This window comes from Zonotrichia albicollis, chromosome 6 (genome assembly GCF_047830755.1).
Source record: "Zonotrichia albicollis isolate bZonAlb1 chromosome 6, bZonAlb1.hap1, whole genome shotgun sequence".
In the NCBI taxonomy this organism is placed as follows: domain Eukaryota; kingdom Metazoa; phylum Chordata; class Aves; order Passeriformes; family Passerellidae; genus Zonotrichia; species Zonotrichia albicollis.
Window position 1 is genome coordinate 38,513,782 of NC_133824.1, and position 19,304 is coordinate 38,533,085.

The 19,304-nt window shown below is 41.0% G+C and overlaps 1 protein-coding gene across 2 annotated transcripts in view; it reads left to right on the forward strand.

The window, feature by feature from the left end:
* The window catches only part of TSPAN4 (tetraspanin 4), a 422,379-nt gene that overhangs the window by 133,649 nt on the left and 269,426 nt on the right, over nucleotides 1-19,304 (forward strand). For both annotated transcript variants that reach the window (XM_074543280.1, XM_074543283.1), the window contains one exon: nucleotides 16,225-16,306. The gene's annotated coding sequence lies outside the window, so the exon portion shown is untranslated. Of the gene's footprint in view, nucleotides 1-16,224; nucleotides 16,307-19,304 lie in introns of those variants that run through there.

A 19,304-nucleotide genomic window follows, 5' to 3' on the forward strand; every position in this document is an offset into this window, starting at 1 on the left:
AGGAGCTGGGAAGGTCACCTCTGTTTTGCCTGGAGCAGAGAAGTTCTCCGGTTTTTTAAGTAGACCCAGTCTCCTGGCTGGAACTTGTGCACTGGTGTATCCAGTCCCATCAGTCTGGAGATCACCACGGCTCACTGCCATGAAGTTTTATGAAGAGACATGAGATAATTATTCAAGCTGACCCACTCCTTTTAGCTGTGTGTCTCCTGAAATGTGTGGTACATGATAGGGTTGACCATATAGCAACTCATAGGGGCTTATTTTCCTGGTGTCCCACAGCTGAATTCTGATTTGTAGTACAGCAGCAGGTAAGGCTTGGACTCCTGTCCTGGAGGTTTCCTGACATATTTTACTCAATTGCAATTTGTATAATTCATTCAGTCTACTTTGCCTCTAGCCTGGGGCCTGTAAGGCGTGTGAAGATCCCAAGTTATTCCTTCCAAGGCTTTCCTAACCTACTGTACCACTTCTGCATTGAAGTAGGATCTACTGACTGATGACATTCCCAAAGGTACCCTGCATCTAGTTATTATTTGATTCAACAGTATTTTAGTCACTTCCCTAGCCTGGTTGGTGTGATAGGAAAGGCTTCTGGCCACCCAGAAAATTATTCACTAGAGCTAGGAGGTGTTAACACCCCCCTTTTCTGGGTAACTCAGTGACATTAATCTGCCAGTATTCACCTGGAACATTTCCAGATTTCATGGCTCCTAGCACTACTTTTTTAGAGTTGTTTCTTTTATAAACTATACATTTGTTGGATTCTTGATTGTACAATCTGAGCCGTTTTAAACCCAATTATAGATGTCTGCAAATGTTTCAAAAGTTTTCCAGTACTCTAATGAGTGCCTTTATTTTCACAATTCACTATTTCACACAAGATTGGTTCTGGGAGTGTTATTTGCCTGCTTGGAGTAACTGCCCAGCCTTGTGGATCAAATTTTACTTCTAAGGTTTCAATTAATTGCCAGTCCCTAGCACTATACTCTAATTTTTCTACTGGGAGAGGTATCTCTAGCAGGGGTATTAATGATATGTTTTCTAAAGTGCCTTTTTCTGCAGCCTCTTTGGCAGCCTTATCAGCGAAATGATTCCCCAGTTCCAGTTTGGTCTTTCCTGCTTGGTGTGCACTGCAGTGCATAGCAGCAACCTCTGCTGGTTCCTGGATACTTTTGAGCGAATCTGAGATTTGTTTTCCATTTTTGATTGATGTGCCTTGAGATGTCAAAAGGCCTCTTTCTTTTCAGATGGTCCTGGGTACATGCACACTCCAAAATGTCTCTATTTTGAATCAGTCCAAATGTTAACTCATCTTCCTGTACTCAGTTCCAAAGGTCGAGTGAGTGCCATTACACATTGGAGGGAGTGCCCCTACTTCAATTACCTCATGGTGTGTGGTCACTGCATATCCAGGCAGTCATTTCCCATTTTGGACAAAGCTGCTCCCATCAGTAAACATCTCTCAATCAGGACTTGCCAAGGGTCTGTCTCCCAAGTTGGGTCTGCTGGAATACACTTCTGTAGATTGTAAGCAAACAAAGCAAAACACAGTCATACTGTGGAGTTCCTTCTACTTAATGGGCAGATAAGAACACTGCAGTGCTAATGATAGAAGTTTTGATTATCACATTGTCTTGCTGCAGCAAGACTACCTGGTACTTCAGCATCTGGCTGGGAGAGAGCCAGTGGCCCCCTTTTTGCTTGAGTACCGACTGTACCACATGTGACACAAAAATGACAATCCCAAATGACAGTCCCAAAGTCAGTTTTTAAGCTTTCTGGATCAAAGAACAGTAGCTGCTATTGCCCTCAGACAACTAGACCAGCCCTGGCTGACATTTAGTTGCTTTGTAAAGCAGGCCACAGCCCTCCTCTGCTCCCCAAGGAGCTGCAGCAGCACTCAGAGTGCTGTGTAATGTCTTTCATAGGTAAATAGTTCAAACAGGCACATGGGGCCCCTCAAAGCAGGGCCTGCATAAGTGCTTGCTTGAGCTGTAAAAAGGCAGCCCATGAATTATCAGTGCAGAGTGTAACATCCTTCTGAGCTGTCTTCAAGAGTTCATATAGAGGCTTTACTAGCAGCCCACAATTGCTAATCCACAGGAGACACCATCCCACCATCCCAAGAAATGCCCATAACTCTCTTACCCTTTGTGCCAGTGGTGTCGGTAAATTGCTGCTCTTCATTCCTGTCTCAGCCTCCCTTGTCCTTGGAGAATTTAGAAACCCAAGTGGGTTACTGTGGTCTGGAATATTTCTGCCTTGTCTTTGGGTCCTCTGTATCCAGTTAGTCCCAGAAAATTCAGCCAGGCCACAGTCTGATCCGAGCACTGCTGTTTAGTTCCAGTGGCTATCAGAATGTCATCTGCACACTGTAACGAGACTCCAGTAGGGTTCTGATTCTTCCATTCCTTCAGTTCTTTTGCCCATTGATTTCCAAATGTGGGGAGGCTATTTCTTTCCCATTCAAAAGCAAGTAGCTCTTGACTCTCAGTACTCAAAGGGATGCAGAAAAAGGCATTTTTCAAATCTAGTAGTCTAAACTATTTTAATTTTTCACTCAAAGTTGCTAGTAAGGTATAAGGATTTGCTGCTTCTGGTTGTATATTTTCTACTACCTTTTTTATGACTCTAAGGTCCTGTACCAGCTGGTAAGCCTTTCCTTCAGTTTGCATTTTTAACTGGCAGAATAGGGGTATGAAATTTGGATTCACATTCCTTCAATAGGCCATATTTTATACATTTTTCTACAAGGGGTTATAACCCCTTATGACTTTCTGTTTTCAAAGGGTATTCCTTTTGCCTTACTGGTGCTGCTCTAGGTTTCAATTTAATTCTTACAGGCTTGGATCACCAGGGCACTCTCCAGCTCAGACTATCAGGATCACTGCATCCTCAAGTGATACTGGCAGATGTATCATGTCCAGCTTCAGAGGCTGTAATGCAAAAATAGCGGCTTCCACATAATTAGGTTCTGGAATAATAACCAGTATTTTGCCATTTTAAAATTTGATTTCAGCATTTAGTTTTTCCAAAAATTCTCTCTCAAGGAGAGGCTTTGGCAAATTGTGTAGATGCAAAAACTGGTGAGTTGTCCACTATTTTCCTAATTTAAAATGAATGGGTTGAAAAATGGCTGAGTTTGTAATTCCCTGTTGCACCAACAATTGTTAGAGAATCATTACTCAAGTTTCCTCTTACTGTATTTAGCACTAGCTCCTGTGTCTACTAAAAATCCAACCTCCTAATTTTGCTCCTTGTTCCCCAGCTTAGCTGTAATCAGAGATCCTGCCAGGGAAGAATCCTCCAGTCTCTGTCAGTCCTCGCCAGTGACAGTCACAGGCTGGCCGCATCCTCGTCCCCTTCCTGTCCCGGGGGGCACCATCCCTCTAGAAACTCCTTCATTAACTCCAACTACTTTTTGTTAGTTATTTCTTTTTGGTTTTCTCTGTTCTGCAAAACTCCCCAAGAAACATCTAACAGCTTCCCTAAATCATACTGGTCTTGTCCCTGAGCCTGTTGTAATTTCTTTCTAATATCATTTGAGCATTGCTTCACAAATATGGGGGCTAATTGAGTTTTTCCTTCCTCTGTATCAGGATCAATATTAGTATATTTTTGATCTGTTTCTTTCAGGCAATTTAAAAATTCACTAGGTGATTCCTTACCATTCTGCCTAATTTCAAGTAATTTTGACACATTGATAGCCTTTGGTATGGCATTTCTAATTCCATATAGTATCCATTGTTGATATCTATTTAATCTCTCTCTAAACATGGGCACATTAGGGTCCCACTTGGGATCCTCAGTGGGAAAATTAATGTCCAGTGTACCTGACAAGTTACCTGTCAAAATCTGCTCTTCCACAAACCTCCTACTGGTTTTAACAACCATCTCTCTTTCTGTACTGTCAAACAACATTTCTAATACAGCATCTATATCCTTCCAGTCCGGATCCTGAAGTTTTATCATAATTTCAAATGCTTTTGCCATTTTGTCTGGGTCATCTCGATAGGTGCCAGCCATCAACTTCCAATTATTAAGGTCTGTTACTGAAAATTGAACTTCTCCTGTTATTGGACCATCCATACCAGCTGCCTGATGGAAGGCAGCTGCTCTCACATCTCTGTGTTTAGCTTTAGCTGTGTCTGCAGACTAAAATCCTCTGTTCCATGATATGGCCTCTCTATCTCTTCTGTCTCCTCTGCTCCTTGATATGTGCTCCCTGCACTCTCCATGTTCTCATCTAGGCCTGATAAATCCACCTCTTGATGTGCCAGTTCCCTCATAGTATCAGTCTCAGCAGCCTGGTTTTCTGTTCCCCCATCTAACCTGCAGTTAGGACTGACCATAACATTTAAATCACCCTTCGTACTGGGGAGATGTTTAGATTTTCCTTGATTCTCCCTTTCAAGAGCCAGCGCAAAAGGGTCTGAGGGAGCTGGATTCAAGCCACAATCTTTCTGCCATTCAGGATGATTCCGTAAAGTGAAAAACATATCAGCATACATAACCTCATCCCATTTCTGTTCCCGTCTTAAAAACAACATTAACTTTAACAGTGTATTATGATTCAAGGTTCCATTTTGTGGCCACTTTTCTCCAGAGTCTAGTTGGTACAATGGCCACCGCTGATTGCAACACTTAATCAAATTCTCCCTGGTCGCTGGTCCCCCAGGGGGGCCTCCAATCTTTTTCCAATGTTGCAAAAGGCAACCAAGTGGGGATTTTTTCACAATGCCCCTTTTAGATTGTCCAGTGCCCATCTCTGAATAGTACACCCAAAATGCTACAATACAGATATAAATGGAAATACAAAGCAATTATGGATTGATAAAACCAAGTAAAATAGCAAATTCTGGAATATCAAGTAACCCACCCAATGCCCTGGAAGAGCCACACGTCTTATATGGGCAGGATTCCTGAAAGAATGCCTTATTATCAAATAGGCTCTTACCTGTGTCCCAGACTGCTCCGGGGATCTGTGGTCTTCTCCAGGAAAGTCCCGGTGCCGGTGTGAAGATCCAGAGATCCCTCGGATACACGGGAGATCAGGCAGAGTTTTCCATTGGGAGTTGCCAAAAAAGATACCGAAATCGGCCTGACAGACCCTTTCTAACACAGTTTTGGGTGTTAGAAAGCAGGCATTCCTCAGGGCAGCGCTGGGCACTCGGAGGCTCCAGTGCGCCGGGCGTCGGGTACGCAGAGCTTTTATTGTACACACTGATTAGACATTCATTAGCTCTCCCTGCTTACTTGGTGCGTGGGGATGGCTTGATTTTACATAGTCACACCCCTTATCAGAAGTCCTTTTATGGTTCTTTGGGGTCTGCCCTCAATGTCGGGTGTCCTTTGTAGGGGGCTGGCCCTCGACCCCCACTTTTGAGTAGCTGCAGTGTGATTGTTTTGCATAACTTTACTGCACCAGCCTTGCAGAGCTGAGCTGGCATCCTGCTTGTGTTTTGCATGACTTCTGTTTTGTTGGCCTTATCTACTTCTCCAAGGCTACCTTGTTCCCTTTATTTGATAAGAGTAAACTGTTGTTCTGTTCTGCTGTCCTTATCATTTTGATATCTGTTGCTGGAATGAGTTTTGAAAGAGTGTCAGAGAGAAGAAAAATGCAAGAAGCATCTCTGGTACTGGCAGGCAGGCCTGTGAGCAGTCAGGACTAGAAGCAGGGGTCCAGAAAGGGCTGACAAGAAAGGTTTGTATGCGGGACAAGTTGACAAGAATGTTGAAGCTGAAATAGAATTTGAACACCTTTGTCTTGCAGTTCAATTTCTTTCTTTTTTTTTTTTTTTTTTTTTTCTTTTTTTTTTTTTTTTTTTTGAGGAAACAAGATTTTCTAAGTATTATATTGTGAATAAATATTATCCAGGACATGCCATATCTTTCCTCACTTTCTCTTATCATAAGGAGGAGAACCCCAGTCTAAGGCTCTGGGTTACCAAGTAGCTCAGAAAAAGTTTTGTGTATTGCTCTCCTTAGACTTTCATATGCTGCTTTGTCTGTCCACATCTTTGCCTGCCCTTCTGTATATTCCACCTAGGAGAGAGTCCCAAGTCCTGGTTATGTCAGAAAATCACGTCACCCCTCTTGAGCTCCAGTTTTTCTCTTGCTTTGGCACCTTACTTTTCAATTCAGTTTTGCTACAGTCTTTCTTTTTTTTTTTTTCTCTGCTTTGAAAGACAGGAGGTTGAAACTGTAAAAGATGGGCCCTCCTTGGAGCCTCTGGGCTGGTAACCAGCACTGAGTCTTGACTGGTCCCACACACGAATTGTTGTCTCAACCATGATTTGAAATTGTTATCCAGAAAGTTTGCCTTCACTACAAGCCACAGTCAGTAGTTTTTGTTGCTACTGAATATTATTTCCAGCCCTTGCAAACTTAGCTTTTGCAAATAGCACTAGAGTGCTGATGCCTGTGATGCAAATTTCTGTAGCTGAGAAGGCCACCTGATGGTAAATGTTTCTGCTTCTTCCTTCAGTCAAATGGCTTTGAGGCATTTCTTAGAGGAACTTGGTTGGAATATTGTATTAGGTACCTTTGTGCTTTTGAGGCTTCAACAGCTAGATTTAAATGCTGTAGAACATATACAGAGAACCCAGGGAATGAGAAACAAATACCTGCCAAGAAAAAGCATTTTTGCATTTTTATACTGTCATATTTTAAACCCCAACCCTTCTGGCCTGATTCCTGTGTACAGCTCTTCTGTACAGAAAAAAAACCTTGGCTTTGACTACCCTTTCATTTTTTGTTCCTGAGCCTCTGGTGGTACCAGCAAGTCACTTCTGTAAGCATCCAGGTTTAAATAGCAGCCTTTTTAGCCTGTAGTGGAAAGTGTCCCTCCTGGTCCTCTTCTGCCTAAGGAGGATGAGTGCAGTGCCTTGCCCTGAGGAGCTGGGAACATAAATGGGAGAAAATGTATTTTCCTGAGTTCCCATAAGGCTGTACTGAGAACCCTGGAGGGAGGATGGCAGCTGAGAAGAAATAAATGTTGGTAAATGCTATTAAAAGCTGCTAGACAGGGAGACGAATGCAAGATACATAGGGCTGTTAAGTGAGGAAGACTGCAAACCTAATTTTTGCTAGTGGCATGACGAATGAAACAAGAAAGGTGGCACTCAGCAGGGTCGCTTGGCTCCTCATAAATTTTGAATTGTCTGCCTTTCCTTTTTTTTTTAATATCCTGTAAAATGAAAAGCAGGGATCATGAGAAGATGTGCTGGTGAAGGTGATAGGAAGTGGGAGAAGAAATTTCTGTATTCTGGCCTTAATTTTTCTGAGTGTCAATGATTTGTTAGTCAGTTATCTGGGAGTCAGATATATCTCTGGTTTTTTAAAGTGTAGATTATGTTGTTCAATTTATCTTGCCTGTATCTTTAGAACCACAGTTGGCATGAAAATATTTTGGACTCATTCCAGTGAAGAAAAAGATTTTAATTTTTCAGCATTCTCTGTGCAGAATGGCACTTAAGCTCCATATATTTCTATAATTTTAGTGGGAATGTAAAGAAGTTGCTGTTTAAAACAAACAGACAAGGGCCTGCTAATTCCTGGAAATAATTTTTATTAAGAGGAGGAGGAGAGAAAGAAGGAAAGGCAGCCCTTTGGTATTGGGCTGGGACTTTCATGTGTGGTACAAAATGACTGAGTGCTCCCAGACAGCAAACACTCAGTGCTAATGAGAAATTACCAGTGAGGTGTGAACAGCTGCTTTGCAGAGCAAGACCCATGAATTGGTCTTTTAAACTTTGTCAGTCCTTTCTCATTTCATCCTCAGCTGACTTGCAGCCCTCTAACAAATGAGTTCTAGGTGTATTTGCCATAGATTTGTCAAGTGCCTTGGGAGGCCCATAGCAGCTCTGCACGTTGTGTGCTGTGATCCATCCCTGTGGGAGGGTGGTGGGAGCATCAGCATCACATGTGGATTTCTTCTGCTTGTAAATAGGTTAAGGCTGTGTCTTGTGATCTGATTATAAATTCTCTGGAGGTCAGCAGAGGATCTTTTTAAATATCTTGGCCTTTCCATGCGAACCTTCACATTTGAAGTGCATTTTTTTTGGACCAATCCTATGTGATCCCTAAGAGTGGCCATTCTCTTTGGTGGCACTCTGAATTCCAGCCAGATAAAGTCTCAGCTTTTCATTGCTTTCAGTGCTGTCTCTGTTCTGCACATGAGGTAGGTGTTTTTCAAGAGGGTGTTTTTAAACTGTGTCTGTCTTCATAAACATTCCAGGGACAGTTGTCTTTACAAGGTGTGAGAAATGTATATTTAAAGGCATTATTTAAAATAATTCCCAGACAAAATTCATTAACTTCAGTGAAGTGTCCTTAGACAAGTACCTGAAGTGTCTTAAATTCAAGAAAGACACATAGGCCAGCCTTCTTCCTCCTTGTGGATGCCATCCAGATGTGTGCTTGTTAAAATGCTGTACAAGCATGAGTACTCAGCTCTCAGTGCAAAGGGGTTCTCAGACTGTCCCCTACAATGTACATATCAGTAGCAATCACCTGTTAATATTGATGGGAATAGTGGGGAATAATTTACTGATTTCTGCACCGGTTAAACTCATTTAATGGAAGGGTGAGTGTTTCAAACCTGGATATGTCAACCCTCTGAGTTTCATTCCTCTGGCGTCACAGCTTTTTGAAAACAAAAGCTATGTACTGCCTAGAGAGTTTTCTGTTGAACTTTTTATAACTTTGTGATCAGGTGCCCTGCAATTCAGCAGGTAATTGGTCTGTGTCCAACCCAAAATATTTCAACAGGAGTATGTACATGACCACCAGTTTGTACTAATAAAATAATTGCTTCCATTAAGCTGAATGTAATTAATGCAAATTAGATAACAGAGAAAGGTAGGTGGGCAATTTAGCTGCTGTAAGTTTGTTACAGAATTTTCAATGATTTACTTGGAAGAGTATGCAAATAGGAAAGCATTGGAAATATTGCTGCTGAACAGCCTAGCTGTAAAGGGATCATCTTGCAGTATGGATGGCTGCATGTTAGACTTGTGCTGGAAGCTTTTTATACATCTCTAATGTTGTATGACAGGTTATAGTTGGAGCTGGGAGGGAGGAGGCTTTTTTTTTCCTTCCTCAAGGAGCTTTTAAGACTTAGAAAACTGGAATATACAGACAAAGTTGTGTTATTGTCTGAATGGCCCAGCAGTGTCCATGGCCCAAAAGGCAGTGATGCAGTGCTTGGAGATGAGGCAGACGGTCAGGCACAAGATTTTGTGAACAAGGTGAGGCCCAAGGGTTTGAACTTCATTACAGCTCCATAGCAAATAAGTGTGTTTCCTGAGATGAGTATCTTCCCACTTACCAGGGCTTTGGTTGTCCTTGGCAGGGATTCTTTCCCCCCATTATTTTTTTTTTTTTTAACACTGAAAATGCCAGCCTGAGACCAGAAAAACTTTATGGAAGTCAGGAAAATTATAAAACCTTTGTTTGAATGTACCTCAGTGTTTTGAGTGTTGTGTGTCTTCACAGAAAAGAATGTGTTCATTTCTAGCATGGTAGTGGAAGAGCATTGAAAAATGTGCTTTCAACGTTGGGTCAAAATTTTCTATGTTTTAAATGCTTCTGTCTCGTCCCAGAGAAAAGAAAGCCCAACTGAAGCAGGCATAGCTGGGACAGGATGAAATCTGGATCACCAATCTTGCTGAGCAGAGCCCAGCCAGAGGTGTCCCCAGGCACAAGCAGAAAGCATCAGAACTCTTCCATTTCAGTGCCTTGTTTGAGGAATTCCCTGAAAACTGCTGCCAGCAGCAGTGCTGGATATTGAGAGACTGACAATCAGTGAGTTCCTGGTAATTTTGTCCTTGCCACTGCTGCTGTTAGGGATGAGCCACAATAGTTCAGTTGTCAGTGGAAGCTAGGGAGGAGGGCAGGTGTGATCCTACACTAATTTTGTCCTTATTCTCACCTGCATAACTGTCCCTGCTCTCTGCAGTCATATGCTGGAGTACAGAATTTACCTTCCTTGTCCTGTTATTTTAAATGTCTCCTAAGAATCAGATAAGATCAAAGCTCCTCAAATGTGCTTTAGATAAATGGCTTGCTCTTTGTAAGCAAAAGCAAAAGATTGAATTGCCTTGACATTTTGTAATCTTTCTGATTTCACGTGCTGAAGTTGAAATGCATTGTGAAAGACCTTTGTCATTTTTCTGGAGTCTGCTGGGTCTCTGAGGACAGGAGTAATATCCTCACTTCCTTGCAGTCTCATTTCTGTATCTGGTCCTGCAACCTTCAGAAGCCTGATATAAGGTTTTGTTTTCCTCAGGACTGTGCCGGCTTCTGGACAGTTTAGGCATACTTGTTGCTAAATTATATCTGATGAGAAAATATGAGAAGATCAAATAGGGATTTATTCTCTGGAATACCTCAGCTACATGAGTTGCTCTGGGGTGAAGCTGGGTCACTTCTCGTCAATCAGTACTGTCCTATTCTCCATGGTACTGATCTCTGTTTGAGCTGCTGGAATTTATTATTTGGGGAATGAGCGTTCCCAGCCTTGGCCTCTAATCTTATTTACTTGTGAACAATCTGTATACAGCATTGACACAAAAAATTTCTGTGCCAAGCTAATATGCAGTGCAAGGGATAACATATTTAGATGTCTGTGTTGGATTTGGGAGGCTGTGAAGCTCATCATTCCTGCCTTCTCTTATCAAATAGTTGACTGCAGCATTCTGCTGCCGTGCAGCCTGTCAGGAGTAGAGTTATTTCTGTCAAGGGAAAGAAAGACAATTCAGTCCTTTTCTCTTTCTGCTCTGTTGCTTCAGGAGATGCAGAGCAATGTGATCCCTGAGGATCTCTGCAAATAGTGAGATGAGGATATATAGAGAAGGCAAAAATCAGCTACAGGAGGCCGTGAATTGAGAAATTCCAGATTCAATTGACTTTTGATACCCCAGGCTTTAAATTGCCTTTTGGTAGTAGGCATTATAGATGATGCTGTCTTAAGGCAGCAGACAGCACCACCAGGGCTCTTCCACGGACACGGCAGGGTGGGGAGGGCTGTTGTCAATGAGCTGTCAAATTCTTACACTAAAATGACTCTTTTTATAGTCACTTTTTCCACATAAATGTCAGAATTAGTGATTCTTTATTGGTGGTAAAGCATTTTGTCAATCATTTCTCCCTTGAAATGAAAACAATGCAATTAATAATGCTGAAAAGAAGTGTTTCACGAAGGACTGGAAGATGTACTGATTTTGAGTCCTAGTGAAAAATAGAGTCTTCAGTGTGCCACTGTTTTTGAAAAAATTGTTTTCTGACAAGGCTTCTTTTGGTAAGGAGCTTCACACATCAGGGGAGATGAAGAGGTAATGAGTGGCTGATGTGTCCAGTGGGTCTGTGTGTGTGAGGTGATGTGATTCTCCTTGCTTAAAAACGCACTCACAGGTGAGACCCACCTGCAAAGATTATGCTCATTAGAGCTCTCCAGCTGGAAGGGCAAGGACTGTGGCTCACATGTATTTTCTTATCTGCATTTAGAGGGTTCCCCACTCCTTTCCGCTGCCTGGCTGTGCTCGGCAATTGAGTCAGACCTGCTCTTAATCCCAAATTTCAGCCAAGGCTGAACCCTGTGTACCAAGGCATGGAGGTCTTGAGCTAGAGATGTCTTCCCTCCCAGGACACAGACTGCCCTGTTTGTGGCACTTAGGACATGATGAAAATATAATTTACTTAATTTAATCTGTTTAACATTGGCCATACAGCCACTGACCTTCAGATATCTGGTTTGTGTTTGTGATATTTTTTTTCTTCCCCCTGAAAACTGAGCTCTTTGTATCAGTTGGAATGGCTGCAGAAGAGCAAGGAATGTGCCTTTTTATGAAGCTTTCAAAGTAATTATTTATGATTCTAAGATGATCGGATATGTTTCAGTGTCAGCTCTGGGTATGCATTTTTAAGAATGCTATTGAGATTTTCATACAAAAAATCCACTACATTTGTTCCTAGGATATTATTTTATTTGATTAAAGAAAGTATTGACTGCAGTGTTATTGAATAAACTCTCATTTAATCTTTCAAAACATCTACAGCACTTTCCTCCTTCCAGGACAGGCAGAATTTAAATGAACACCAAGCAAAGAAGGGAACTGGAACATTTTTTTGACGTTAGACCCCTTTTGCTTTAACTGAGACTAGTTAGGCTGAATACATAATCACAAGCTCAGAAGCTTAATTTTTTTGTTGAAGGGAGCTTCTATATCAAGAGTTTGAAAAGTCACCGTGTGATTGATGTCAAGTAAGCCTGAAGTTGCACTGGCCTTAAGCTTGTTCACTGCAATAATGGGAACTGACCTCAGTGAAAAATCAACAGCTGCAGTCTTGGGCTAGCAGAGTTCTGGATTATGACAACAAAGAAACCTCAAATTTTTATCCTTTGAGAGTTAAATGAAAAAGGTAAAAGAAGAAGTTTGTAATCAGCGTTTTGATGGGGTCAGTATGGTTTTAGACACTTTCAACAAAATGGATGCTGACATTCCTTGTTATCTAGTTTTCTGGCAGGCATGAAAAAATTAAGTTCCTAAACCAAAAAGATTAATGAAAAGGGAAGAAATCTATTTTAGATTTTAATAATGGTTTCTATGCTATTAATTTTATTTATTGTAATTTTATAATTAATTAAGTTTTAGATTTTAGCATTTTTGCCCATAGATATGTTTCATTAGGTGGGCAAAAGAGCTTCTCCTTGGCTTCAGGCAAAAGTTCAGAATTGATTTCTGGGCTATGTGTCTGGTCAGTTGTATTTTTATATGTAGAACGCTGTGCTAAAATGAGGAAGGATTTACAGCAAAAGAGTTGAAGTTGTGCTGATCTCTAGGAGAGTTCATTAGGTCAAGCAAATTCTCTCTCTAATACTATAAATCAAATTAGATCAAGTGTACGGAACACATACAAGCACTTTCTTGGCTTGGAAACAAAGCAGAAACACTGTAGAAAGAATTCACCTATAAGTTTACTCAAATTTTTGTTGGTTTTGTTGCTTTTGGATTTTGAAACTGGAAGAAATGTGGGATGTTCTTCTTTCTAATAAGCTGGAAACAAAAATAAAGACACATTTGTCCCAATGAGATCCTTTTTATTACATAGCACTCTCCCAAGATGATTTTCATTCATTCCTCACTTCTATGAAGTCCTCTCTTAAAAGCTGCTGGGAAATAGACTTTGGATGCATTTTCCCAGTTGTGAATAATCTGTTCCTTTGGTATGGATGTGATTTGGATAAAAGACATTATGAGGGAGAGCAGATTTTGTACCTTGCAAGGCATTTCAGGCTCCGTGCCTGACACCGTAATGCTGTTCTAGGCAGCAGAAGTGTTCACAAGTGGGTAGGGACACATTGATGCAATCAGTAGTTCATAGTCTCCTTTCCCAGCTAGAATTACTTCTTTCCTGCAAGATCTTCTAGTGTTGTACTTGAATTGTTTAATATATGCAATAGATTTTTTTTTTTCCTTCTTGGTACATCTCCTGTACTGAATGTGTGCTTCAATGGGAAGGAATGGCCTTATTTCTTCTGACTGTCTAATCTAATTAATCTGTTTCATTTATTCAGTAATTAGACTATGCAGGTTTTTTGGTTTTTTTTTTAAGTAATGAAGTAGAGGCTAGGAGTGCTGAACATCTGTGTTTGTTCCTGTGGAGTGAGTCTGGTTGAATAAAGGGCATCCTCCAGTGTCATCCTCTTCACTTGAAAAAGGTGTTTGAAGTTCACCTTTTTGGATAAGATTCAACCAAAGGCAGGGAAAGCCTGCTGGTAAAAGAAGCATCAAACACCTTGCAGGCCTTTTGAAAGAGATCTCTCTGATCTCACTGGTTTTAGTCAGGCTATTTCCTTTTGGGAAGGGGAACAAAATCTTGTGATTTCAATGGGGATCAATTGGGCAAGCTTTGCTCCATGTCCCTGTAGCTGATGGCATCCTGTGCCTTTTGATGGCTTTCACTTTGGTGAAGATTTTTTTTTTTTCAGTACCCATGTGATGTCACTCATATCTTCCCCTCAAAGTCGTATCTTCCTCCTTGATTTTTTCCCCTGCTTTTGCAACATCTTTGAGGTTAGTTTGGTCCTTTGCACTGCACCTCATTTCCTCCCAGACCATTTTCTTGTAGTCACTAAATGTCCAAATTTTCTGGGTTTTTTGGTTTTTTTAAAATTGCATTTCATTTGATCATATCTCCTTTCCAGAGTCTTTGTAAGTCTTTGTTTTTTTGTTTCGCAAGATTTTGTTTCCCTTCCCGAAAGGAAATGAAATTTCCTTTATTAGGTCTTTAAGCATCTTGTCTTTAAGGATTAATCTGTACTCTTAATTGTCCATTGGTGTTTTTTGTTTCTCCAAGTATACTAATTCTGCCTTAATATCTATGGAAGTCATTGCATTGGCATAAAAACACTTGTTATTCTATTTATAGCATTCTTTGCTTAAAAGCCTTGCCTTCAAAACCTTTAAGTCAGTCTTTAATTGGGGTGGTGGGGGATGAGAAGGACAAATAGAGCCACAGCACTTGGTAAATAATTTCTTCTCAAGTTCCCTGGGCTCCTGGAAGAAGGGAAGTGTCACCCTGTCACCTTTTTACTGAAATCTGCTGCTAGCAAGTTATTGGGGTGTTGATTCCCAAGCTCTTTGCTTTGGAAGGGGATCTAACATCTGCACTTGCCAAGTGTCCTGTGGGCTTTGATGAGACTTCATGTGCAGTGGGGAGGCAGTGTGCATTTGTATGTGAGCCTCATCATAATGGAAGTGAAGTGCCACAGGATGAGTAATGGAGAAGGGCTGAGATGAGACAACTGGGGCTATTCCGCTTTTAGAGGAGAAGACTCAGGGGGAATCTTATCAATATGTATAAATAGCTGAAGGGAGGGTACAAAGAAGATAGGAGTGAGGCTCTTTTCAGTGGTGCCCAGTGACAGGAACAGAAGCACAGACTGAAACAGAGGAAGTTCTGTGTGACCATCAGGAAAATACTCTTGCTGTGAGGGTGACTGGGTGCTGGCACAGGCTGGCCAGAGAGGTTGTGCAGCCTTGTGGTTGGAGATCTTTAAAAGCTGTCTGATATAATTCTGGGCAACCTGCTCTTGAGTGCCCCTGCTTGAAGCAGGCAGTTGGATCAGGTGTCCTCCAGGGCTCCCTTCCAACCTCAACCAGCCTGAGATTCTGCGAAGTTAAGTTTTAATACAGGGCATCATGTGGGCAATGACCTGATCTGAGATGGAGGTTTAATTTACATCTGCCTTGTCTTGTGTCCAGTGCTATGTACAGTTACTTCATTCTTTTGTACAGTATTGTCCCACTAATGATGCCTGTTGCTGTTCTACTAATGGGGTTCTTTTATTTTTTTTTTAATTTAATAAGTTTTATAAAATCTTTTCAATTTCTGTATCCATGAGATTTTCATGTGAGCTCTGCTTTGTTTTAAAGCTATAAATGAAAACATAGTTTCTGTGGTTATACAAAAAAATCAGAAGTATAACTTCCTTAAAAACCAAAATAGTACGCAGGACGGAGATGCTAATGCTCTGTGTTTTATGAAAATATTTTGATTTTAGAAAGCTAATTTTAAATTTTTCTTTTCAATTTCTTGTATTTTGTTTTTCAATGAACTTCCTCACCTGCCCCCACCCCCAGTATTGGATTTGTACATTATATATTCTGGATGTGTAGAATTTATGTACATGTTTTTTGAGTCTCAAGTCCATGAAGTGCTCATATCTGATCCAGTGTTTAATGGGATGAAGTGCTCATATCTGATCCAATGTTTAATAGGATTCAGACTATGCAAAGAAGCTGATAATGCTGCCCTGTTCTAATGAAGTGCTTGAACGTGGGGCTAAGTGGAAACATGCTGTGTGTTATGTTCAGAAGTGCCCATGCGAGAAAGGAGCTTAAATCCTATTGAGAGTAAAGAACATCATCCCACCACCTTTAGAAAGTGATGTCTCCCCTTGCTCTGCTCCTGCTGCCATTGGTGGGTGTTGTCATTCTGGCAATTTCAGGAGCCAAGCTGAAGTTTCGTGCACCATTCTTTGCAGTCCCACCTTGCCAGGTTTTTCTCAGTATTAGGTTCCAGTCCGTGGGTTTAGCATAGTTAATGGGGGGGGAGGGGAATCTCTTTTGTCCTTCTCAAAGGCATGGTTAGAAAGAGTTTTTTCCTTGTGTTTTGTAAAAGATGTGCAACTTCTGACACACAGGCCTTGTTTTGCAGGTCCCCAGTGTGCTGGCTGCAGAGAGGCCGCCTTGTCAGCTGGGATCACATCAAGTACTCTGAGCTCCTGTTCCTCCATCAGGTACATGAGCAGTTGTGATCTATTTATTGATTTGAAATAACTTTCTGAGTAGATAATTACATTTCAGCTGCAGGCCTCAATGGATGGCTTTTCAGAGAGCAGAAATGACAATCTGCAGAAAGTAGTACAGTTAATGTAATGGATCAGACTGGTACCAGGAGATGCTGCTTACTGCTAATGTGGGTTCTGTTTCCTTCTTTCCCCTGGGATGTGGTGGCCTGGAAAGACATTGTACTGAGCCCTTTGTGTGAGGGGACTGAAGTGGGAATTGAATTATTAGCCCAGGATCCTCTATGTGTTTCTTACTGGCAAATTAACTTCATATGATGTGGCTTTTGTTTACCTGAATTCTGAGCACACCTGTATTCGTTCATACTCAGATCACTTTTTTTCTTGTTTGATTTATGACAAATGCTGATATGAGAATTCACTGTTCAAGAAAAAAAAATTGAAATAATAAATAAAAACCGAAGTCATGCATGACATCTGCCAATCTTCACTCTTTCCTCCAATTCTGAATTTTTTTGCACAGCATAGGTATTTTAAATAGGCAAAAAACCCAGGTCCAATCCTTGAAATCATGTTATGAAAACAGTGAAGGTGTAGAAGAACACACTGTGGGAAGGAAAGGAACAGATAAACAGATTATAAAAAGAGGTGCTGCAGCACCTGACAGAGTTGCTGTACCTATATAGTTGATCACCCAGCAACAAATGGCTGAGAGACTGAGATATATTTGGGATAATCTCACAGAGTGCAGCTCCTGAAGTAGACAGAAAGGAAGATGATGATGCATTGGTGTTTATGTTCAGTCCCTTTGAAAGCCCTGTAGGGAAAAATATTTCTGAATCTTCTGGAAGACTAAAGCTGGAAATAAAACACTGTAATAACTTCCAAGTGGATATATCTGAAGTGGTGAAGCTTTTCAATAGAGGCTCAGTATTTTCCCTTTATTCTATTTAAATACTTCCTATTTTGGATTCCTTTAAACAGTACAGGCAACAGAGTGACCAGTCCCAACCTGAGCAAACTCAGATTTTGTCAGAAATCCAGAAAGAAAAATAATTTCTGGCTTTCAGTTTAAAAGAAGTGTGATAGCAAACAGCAAGTTGTCACTGTTTGCAAGCTACTGAAGACACTCAGAGAAACAATCACCATGACATGGTGTCCCTTTTCACTGGGAATTGCAGGTGTTTATTTAAGTCCATGTAGGTTTGTGGACTTCTGCAGCACTGGTAAATTGAGGATTTGATCAAGGTCCATAGTGTGAAGTGGAATTGCAGTCCATTGATGTTAATTGATATCAACTTTTGACTTGGTTAATCTCACACCCGAAAAAGGGTGGTGTCTCTTAAGAGGTTTTGCATTGCTTGATTTTTCAGTAATTATTCTCCTCCTGCTCCTATGTTTCTAGGTCTTGGATTGCTTTGGTTTTATAGTGTTTGGGGTTTGTTTGTTTCTTTGTTTTGGTTGTGTGGGTTTCTCCCCCACTTTTTTTTAATGTATTTTCTTTGTTTCTGATGTGTATCTTTGAAATTATAACTTCCATGTTAAATTACTAGTGGAATTAAGATCTGTTCTATGTTGTTAACCTTACTCTGTGTCAATCAAATTGAATGAATAAAATCTCAGTGATTTATGTTAAAATCAGAAATAACTCTTTTTGTTACTTTTTCTCCCTTCATTTTTTCTGTGAAAACTAAAGAACCTGTTGTTACACGGGCCCCTCAAAAGGGCCTTTCTGTCTATGTAGGTTTTGCAATTAAATGGAGCAGGTAGTGTAGGTGTTGGTAGTGTGGCCATAATTTACCCACTAACATAATCTTTAATTGGACTAGGGTTTTTTGTTTTATTTACTGAATTACTGTGTCAAACCTTGAATAACTTTGCTTTCAACTCTCAGACTGAATTACAGATTTAGGCCAAGGAGATGCAGCAAGCATAAACCTTCAGCAGTTGGACTGACCCAATTTTATGCATTGTTAGTGATTTTGTTGATATTGTATTGTTATATATTTAACTCTGCAGAGCTTCCAGGCAAGGTTTGAAGAAGAGTGGGAGGCTCTGTTTTCTTTGTTACTGTAAATATTCACACAGGATGACTGTATGATTTGGAGGATACAACTCTTAAGACCATGTTTACTTGCTCATGGTGCACAGCACTGTTGAATAAAGTGTGCAGGGAAAAAAAATTTCTGTTGCTCTGCAGAAATTTCTTAGATTGAGTCCTTAAGGGGGTCTTTACAGAGTAAGGAGAAACACCTCTTTCTGTGTAGGGCTTTTTTGGAAACCGTGGTGAATGAGCGCTGGGGGCATCTGTTTGGGCTGACAGTGAATGGGTTGGATTATGCACGCAGTTAGTGTTTGTACTTCATACAAAAGAAATGTGAGTCTCCCAGGTAGCATTTCACCATGGAAATCAGGTAGTGTGAATTGTTATCTCAATGTGCTGTCACCGGGAGGTGAGATTTAAGCAGAATAGTCACTTCTGCTGTGCAGACAAGGAGATGACCTTGTGGAGAAGTGGCACACTGTGGTGTTCCTTTCCTGACACAAAGAGGGGGAAAGGCTGCCTGTGTCAGTGTAGTACTTGCACACAGACAAGGAGTCTAGACCAGAAGCTGTCAGGCTGTAGATTCTGAGGGATTTAAAAGGATCTTTGTGCCATGAAGAGGCTTTCTACCTGCATGCCTGATGTTAGGAATGGAGTTGTTGTGGAGAGGAATAATGCTTCTCTTTCCCTGCCAGCATTTGTTTTTCTTTACCTCTTCCTGCTTCTCGTCTCACTGCTGACAAGGAGGCTGGTTTGCCATACTAAACACCTTAGGGCTGACAGGATGGAGAAAACCTACAGGCTCCTTTGACAGCAGTAATCAATAAGAAGTGAAAAAAATCTCACTGTGAGAAGCCCTTTTCCAGCTGTATATGGCAATGGAAGTCCTGAAGGTGAAACTCTGATTTTTAGCCCAAATTGTGAATGCAAAGGACCGGGAATCTG